The sequence below is a fragment of the Anabas testudineus genome, chromosome 17 (assembly GCF_900324465.2).
Source record: "Anabas testudineus chromosome 17, fAnaTes1.2, whole genome shotgun sequence".
NCBI lineage: Eukaryota > Metazoa > Chordata > Actinopteri > Anabantiformes > Anabantidae > Anabas > Anabas testudineus.
The window spans coordinates 550,001-557,500 of NC_046626.1; the positions used below are offsets into that span (position 1 = coordinate 550,001).

Sequence of the window (7,500 nt, forward strand, 5' to 3'; positions counted from 1 at the left end):
GTGTGCCTTATTGAGCCCTACTTTATACAAAAAAGAATGTTAAAAGAAGCATCAAGCGGTGAGAGAGAGGGATGTTGTAGAGTATGCATTTTGTATCTTCTTCCTTGCTGGCTTAAGCAGTGTTTGTGAACTGCTGGTCAGTGGTTTGAAGTTGCCTGTTCCTCGTCGATATAGTTAGGAGACACCAAAACCCCTAGTAGTGCCATCATTCTGCATATATGCAGCTTTATTTTATTATATCTTTTGTAATGTGTTTTTTCTTTTAACTCTTTGTCTTTTCTTTGTGGCTCAACACAGGCTAATGGTATTAAGATCGGACCCCAGCACCCACCACCAACTCCACTCACTGCCTGGTAGCCAGGGAGGCCAACAGGGCTGAGGAGGCTGCTGCTGAAGCCCCAAGACCCTCCACCCTCCTCCTTCTCCTTCCCTCCTGCCCCAAACCTTCTCCTCCTCGCCCTCTCCGTCTCTCCTTTGCATTTCTACAGACCTGCCCAGGATCACTAACAGTTTGTTAACCTCTCTTTCACTTTTGTTCTATTCTTTCATCCACCACACTCCCTCCCTCTCTGTGTCTTTCTCGCTCTCTCTTCGGCCATGTCGCCTCTTCTTGAGCCTCTTGACATACCTTTGCGTCGAGGGGCTGCGCTGTCATAAATCGGCCTATTCCTACAGTCTTACAAGGACAGAGTTGCTCCATCTGCAGAGCATACGCACAAAAAGTTCAAGTTTTCACTTTTTTTGTTAAAAAAAAAAAAGAAGCCGGTTTTAATCCTTTTATTACAAATCTTAATTCATGTGGATGTCGTTGAGATGTCTGTACCTCGGAATCCTAAAGAAACACATAGATCTTTAGTAACTGAGTTGACTTTGTCCACATAGACAGGATCATGGTTACACATTACACATAAGCTTCTGACTACCCTATGTTGTGTCTGTACACACATCTGTACATGTTTTTACAGAAGGTGACGCAGAACAAGGACATGTTTCTACATGTTGACATGGGTTTTCGTGCTGTGCCTGTGTGCTTTGGAGATGATATAGGTATTCCAGTGTGTCACTTGTAAGGTGTAGGAAGCATCAAGTCACTCTGTATTTTCTGTTCAGAAACAATGTGCAACTTATATCATTCTGTGTTACCTTTACCTATTTAAGCCATGCTGTTTTGTTCTCACTCTGTCTTCTTGTCCTGTTCGTCAACCTGCCGATGATTGTATTAATGAACACTACAAATTGGCTGTGGCTCATAAAGTGTTTTAAAGTGTCTGGGGAGGGAAAAAAGACCAAACTGTTATTGTGAAAATGGATCTTTTTCAGGAATCACAAAAAATAAACAAAAAAAAAATAAGCAGAGGTTTAGAAGTTAAGGATGCTGAGAGCAGTTGCTGCCACTATGAAGTTTAAAAAGTAAAATAGAAATGGAGATTGTTTGTTTTTGTCTTTGTTAACATTTTATCAGGCGCATTCTGTGTATATATGGCTCTTCAGGTTTCGTAGCTTTGTGGCTGGTAGGGTGAAGCTTGGCACATTGTTGTGGTCTGTTTTTTCTTCACAGGGTCTGGAAAAGAAAACCGTTTGGAGCCTCCAAACACCCTTTTGCATTTTTAACAGATCTCATTTAAACCCCAAAGGTACTGGAGCCGCCCTGTTATTGAGGGTATGAATGATACAGGCTGTTAACCGGGCCACGCAGAGGCACTCAAAGTCCCTGGTGGAGAACAGACTGAAACTGAAAATGTCAAGGCATCTTCCTCTTGAAGCAAGCTAAGATTCCACCATGAATTACTTGGCAGATATATGTATACAGTTTAGAGCTTGAATGATAACTGCTGCAATGTTTTTTTTATTTAGTTTTTTGTTTTTTTTTCCGTTTTTCTTGCTTCAATTTCCTCAGGTGGCAGGCACCATTTTACGTTCTAATCATAGTTTACAACTACAGTTAACTATCCTTCACCCCCTTTTCTTTTCCTCAGAAAGGTTGGTAACATTATTTCTGTACATATTTTAATGCCAAAATATTGTTTACCTACGTTTTGTCAAAAACAAAAAAACTGGGGTAAAAAATCAATTACGCCCCGATAACCTGATGTGAACTCAGCTGTCTGCCTTAAGCCCCACCCCCCTAAGAGATTAGGACAGCTGCTAAAGGAAATCAACCCGACCCTTTACTCAGAATTTACCACTAACTAGCTAGTTGACAATGCATACACACAGACATGCAGTTTAGAGAGGCCTAGCTTGAGTATTACGTATGAATTTGGGCATTTGATATAATTCCAAACCCACACGTTTATATTATTTTCTCTCATCCCCTCCACACATACACACACACACACACACACACACCCAAGCTGCGTACAGTATGCATGCATATGCAGACGATGCATACCTATATTCCGTCTATCTAACCTAGCTGTTTTTTCTCCAGGCTAACTGTATAAGTGTAGAGTTTTGGATTACACCAACATGTGAGTGAATTCTTTCCTCGACAGTGTGTTCTTCTGGTATTTTTTCCTTTTTTTTATTTCTAGATATATTCAGACAGTTATTTAATCTAATTCTGATGATGATTCTTTGTAAAGCAACACGTGTATGTTGTGTGTGCGCGGCGTTGTGTGGTGTGTGCCGTGTTGTGTGTGGACCCAGAGGGATAAGGGGGAGGATCAAGCCAAACCTGACACCTATTGCTCTATTCATCTATCTATCTCTCTAGGGATCAATCGACCTATAGATTGATTTGTCTTATCTATGTGGCCCTCCTCTTTTGCTCTTGCCTCCTGTTCCTGCCTCTCCTCTCCTCCTCAATGTATTTGCTGTGTTTGTTCTTTGGAAAAAAATAAACTTAAAAAAAAAAAAAAAAAAGAAATGCTATCACAATAAACTATAATAAAACATTCTAAACTCTAAACATGTCATTTTGATGGTTATGTGGAGATGGAAAAAATACAGTATTTGAAAAAACAAGGCATTGTATTATCTTCTTTTTTTTACTCTTCTTATGTTTTTGTTTTTAACTGTTTGGCCGGCCTTATAATGATGCGTGGCTTCTTTTACAGGATTAATACAAATATGAATTGAATCCTTTCTTCTTCTCTCTGCTTTCTCCCTTCCTGTGTCTCTCAGGCTTTCATCAACACAGCTAAGGAGATCTATGAAAAGATCCAGGAGGGAGTGTTTGATATCAACAATGAGGTGAGATACACTCTTCCAACGTCTCCTTTTTCACTCTTTTGTAGACTGCCTTCTCTGTTTTCTGTCTCCTCTGTGTGCTTTCCAGCTGTGTGTGTGTGTGTTTGTGGTTTGCTCTCTTTCCTCCCTCTCTCTCTTTGCTTCCTGCCAGCTCATAAATTCCACACATCCCACAGGGTCTCAGTCATTCTGTAAGAAAACAGGTAGTCAGTCAGTAAGCCACCTATCTGTCCAGTTCGTAACTCCTTATATCCAGTGAACCAGGTGGTTAGCTTCACAAAAATGTGAATCTATTCTCTGTTGTCTCTTGTTGGTCTGTGAACAACAACACTTTGCATCACAGCTAACGTCTGGTAAAATTCCTGTTCTCACTTTTCTGGTTTCTGCAGTCAAACAACTGAACAAACATAAATGAGTGGTTTGATCACTACTCACAAATGCTGTCCCCAGACCAGCTGTATTTTAGGTGCTGCACCTGGTCCAGATGCTAAATTTTTCTCAGTCACACTAAAAACACACAGCTTGCATTGTCAGATTTAACCACTCAGGAGACAGGTTGAAAAATACCAGCTCAGAACAAAAACAACATTTTCTAGATATGCCTATGTCTGCATGAACATGTTGGTGTACACTCAATGCAGACATTCCACGTATTATGAATATATGAACTATGTACTGTCAACACACACTCCAGGACACCTGTAAATTATCTCCCCATCTCCATTCACTTCAATTGAAGCCTAAATTAGTATGCTTTTTCTCTTGTTGTCTGAGCTCCAGTCAGCTCTGCCTCACTCACAGGTCAAATTTGTGTAAATGTGACCTGTGAGTTTGGTTTTCAGATCAGAATTTTTTTGTGTTATTATTTTATGCACATCATATTTGTTAATACTCTTGAGTTAGATGAAGATCATTTATGGCAAATTATTGCACAAAACCATAAAATTCCAAAAGGTTCACATACTCTTTCTTGCCTTCATTACTATAACTTTGCTGGCCACATGTCAAAGTCTCCCTGGACAAGACACTGAACCCTTGGTACTTTGAGCGTGCAGCCTGTCGACAAAGAATTTTCTTAAGGGGATTAATGAAGTATAAGTTATTATCATAATAATAATAATTAGACTAGCATATTAATAGACTTTCCAGTATTGTTTGATTGTTAAAACTCTTCACAAACCTACACAATGGAAACTGCATGTCTTTGGTATAAGTTAAATGAAGTTGTGGGTAGTGTTAAATTTAATCCCCGCCCCCATTCTCTTAATATTTATCAATGCCACTGTGACATTGAACTTGACGTCTTTGAACTGACGGAACTCTTACAAACGGGCTAATTCGGACAGTAATTCACATGGAGGAAATGTTATTTGTATGGATCCTAAGGTTTACAGATCTACCAGAAATGTTTAATGAGTGAATTTAAATGAAGAAAAGAAGACAGGTTTGCATGCAGACCAATTAAAATGACATAGATTTGTAATAAAATACCTACACGTTCCATTAAATTGAATAAAGATAACTTTTGGTTGGTGTAGAAGAATGACTTGACTTGATTTGACTCAAAATGTTAATGCAGCCTCTTGGTTATATTTTTAAGTTGAAACCAAAAAATAATATTTTACAGTGTATTGAGTAGAGCAGCAGCCCATATTGAGCCAATCTGCTTTTCAGGTGGTTATCCTCCCAAGAAAAAAACAGTTATCCAGTCAGCAGGGTCCAGACACTTAGCCTGTTAAGCACAAAGTACACTGTCCGTGTGGGTACATGACATGAATTACGTTGTGGTCGGCATGCAACCCAAAATTAGAGCCTGCACACAGGGGCCATGTGCGCCAGCAAACATGCTTGTATATACAGAGAGCCAGTGTCATTTCTAAACATAAGTATGCGCATGCTATCGGTCTTCAGCCAGCAAGTACAAATGTTCGACTAGACAGGACTGTTATTATTCAGCCAGTGAGTGTTTTTGTTATTAGTAACGGTAAGATGGAGTGGAGGCATGCCGCCCAGCCAAACCACATCAGCTGACTGGCTGTGAGAGAGAGGGAAACCCCACCAGAAATGTTGGCAGCTACTATGAGAAAACACTCACACACGCGCAGCCTTAGCTCAATAAATGTGATTTAAAGGCATACAGTGTTTCCCAGAGGCGCTACTGCTACTGAGTGTGTGTGTGTGTGTGTGGGGGGGGTTACACTGAGAAATAGAGAGAGAGCCATAAATATCTACAGAGGGAAAGAGAGAGTGTGTTACAGCCACAGAGTGAGTGAGAGATGATGAAACAGAGAGGGAAAGTGACCAGAGCGCTTCACTACACAGAGACAGACGATGGGGTCCTGTTGGAGGGTTTGGGAAGGGAGAGGGAGAGATGAAAGAGTGGTGTCTCTCTACCACCCACCTGCTCCCTCTCCCTCTGTTTCTCCTCTTTTATGTGCTTTTCTTTTTTCCTCCTCATGTCCTTGAGTGCTGCAGGTGTTTCCTTTGCCTTTGTGCAGCCCAGCAGCACCTGTTGCTCGCTCTATGATGTGATCTAATAGGAGCCCCTGCAGGCGCCATGCAGGGTTAATCTTACCATGAAAGCAATGACACACCCATCCACCCCCACCCCCCACCCCAATCAGGGATTACACTTAATTTTAATAATTTCTTGTGATGATAAATGTGCAGGGTGTGATTTATAGTACATTCTCTTTATGTAGAAATACAAATCAAACTAAAATAGAACTAGAAGAATGAAGAAGCCCAGATAGACCAGAATGCTTGGAGATGACTGTACTAAAAGCTTCATCTGCTTTGTACTCTCCACCTGCACTGTCAGAATGGTGTGCTGTTTGTCAGCAGTACATCTGCTAATTGATTCTACTTAAACTGATTACATTTGCTCATGTTCAGTAGTTTGCCGTTGTGAATGCTGTGACCAGGTTACAGCATTCTCTGAGCATAGGTCTTCAGTGTGTGCCTTTTATTGAGCCCTACTTTATACAAAACAGAATGTTTAAAAGAAGCATCAAGCGTGTGAGCGAAGAGGGATGTTGTAGAGTATGCATTTTGTTATCTTCTTCCTTGCTGGCTTAAGCAGTTGTTTGTGAACTGCAGGGTCAGTGGTTTGAAGTTGCTCTGTTCCTCGTCGATATATGTTTAGGAGACACCAAAACCCTCTAGTAGTGCCATCATTCTGCATATATGCAGCTTTATTTTTATTATTATCTTTTGTAATGTGTTTTTCTTTTAACTCTTTGTCTTTTTCTTTGTGGCTCAACACAGGCTAATGGTATTAAGATCGGACCCCAGCACCCTACCACCAACTCCACACTGCCTGGTAGCCAGGGAGGCCAACAGGCTGGAGGAGGCTGCTGCTGAAGCCCCAAGACCCTCCACCTCCTCCTCCTTCTCCTTCTCCCTTCCTGCCCCAAACCTTCTCCTCCTCGCCCTCTCCGTCTCTCCTTTGCATTTCTACAGACCTGCCCAGGATCACTAACAGTTTGTTAACCTCTCTTTCACTTTCTGTTCTATTCTTTCATCCATCCACACATCCCTCCCTCTCTGTGTCTTTCTCGCTCTCTTTCGGCCATGTCGCCTCTTCTTGAGCCTCTTGACGATACCTTTGCGTCGAGGGGCTGCGCTGTCATAAATCGGCCTACTTCCTACAGTCTTACAAGGACAGAGTTGGCTCCATCTGCAGATGCATACGCACCAAAAGTTCAAGTTTTCACTTTTTTTGTTAAAAAAAAAAAAAGAAGCCGGTTTTAATCCTTTTATTCAAAAATCTTAATTCATGTGGATGTCGTTGAGATGTCTGTACCTCGGAATCCTAAAGAAACACATAGATCTTTAGTAACTGAGTTGACTTTGTCCACATAGACAGGATCATGGGTACACATTACACATATAGCTTCTGACTACCCTATGTTGTGTCTGTACACACATCTGTACATGTTTTTACAGAAGGTGACGCAGAACAAGGACATGTTTCTACATGTTGACATGGGTTTTCGTGCTGTGCCTGTGTGCTTTGGAGATGATATAGGTATTCCAGTGTGTCACTTTGTAAGGTGTAGGAAGCATTCAAGTCACTCTGTATTTTCTGTTCAGAAAACAATGTGCAACTTATATCATTCTGTGTTACCTTTACCTATTTTAAGCCATGCTGTTTTGTTCTCACTCTGTCTTCTTGTCCTGTTCGTCAATCTGCCGATGATTTGTATTTAATGAACACTACAAATTGGCTGTGGCTCATAAAGTGTTTTAAAGTGTCTGGGGAGGGAATAAAAGACCAAACTGTTAATTGTGAAAATGGATCTTTTT

General features: G+C 40.9%; 1 long non-coding RNA gene across 1 annotated transcript in view; it reads left to right on the forward strand.

Annotated features, from left to right (window-relative positions):
• Positions 1 to 3,120: 3,120 nt before the first annotated feature.
• Positions 3,121 to 7,500, forward strand: part of LOC113171474 — a 4,479-nt gene continuing 99 nt past the window's right edge. The window contains exons 1-2 of the long non-coding RNA XR_003299707.1: positions 3,121 to 3,195; positions 6,460 to 7,500. The exon at positions 6,460 to 7,500 is cut by the window's right edge and continues 99 nt beyond it. This is a non-coding gene — a long non-coding RNA (uncharacterized LOC113171474). The remainder of the gene's footprint in view (positions 3,196 to 6,459) is intronic.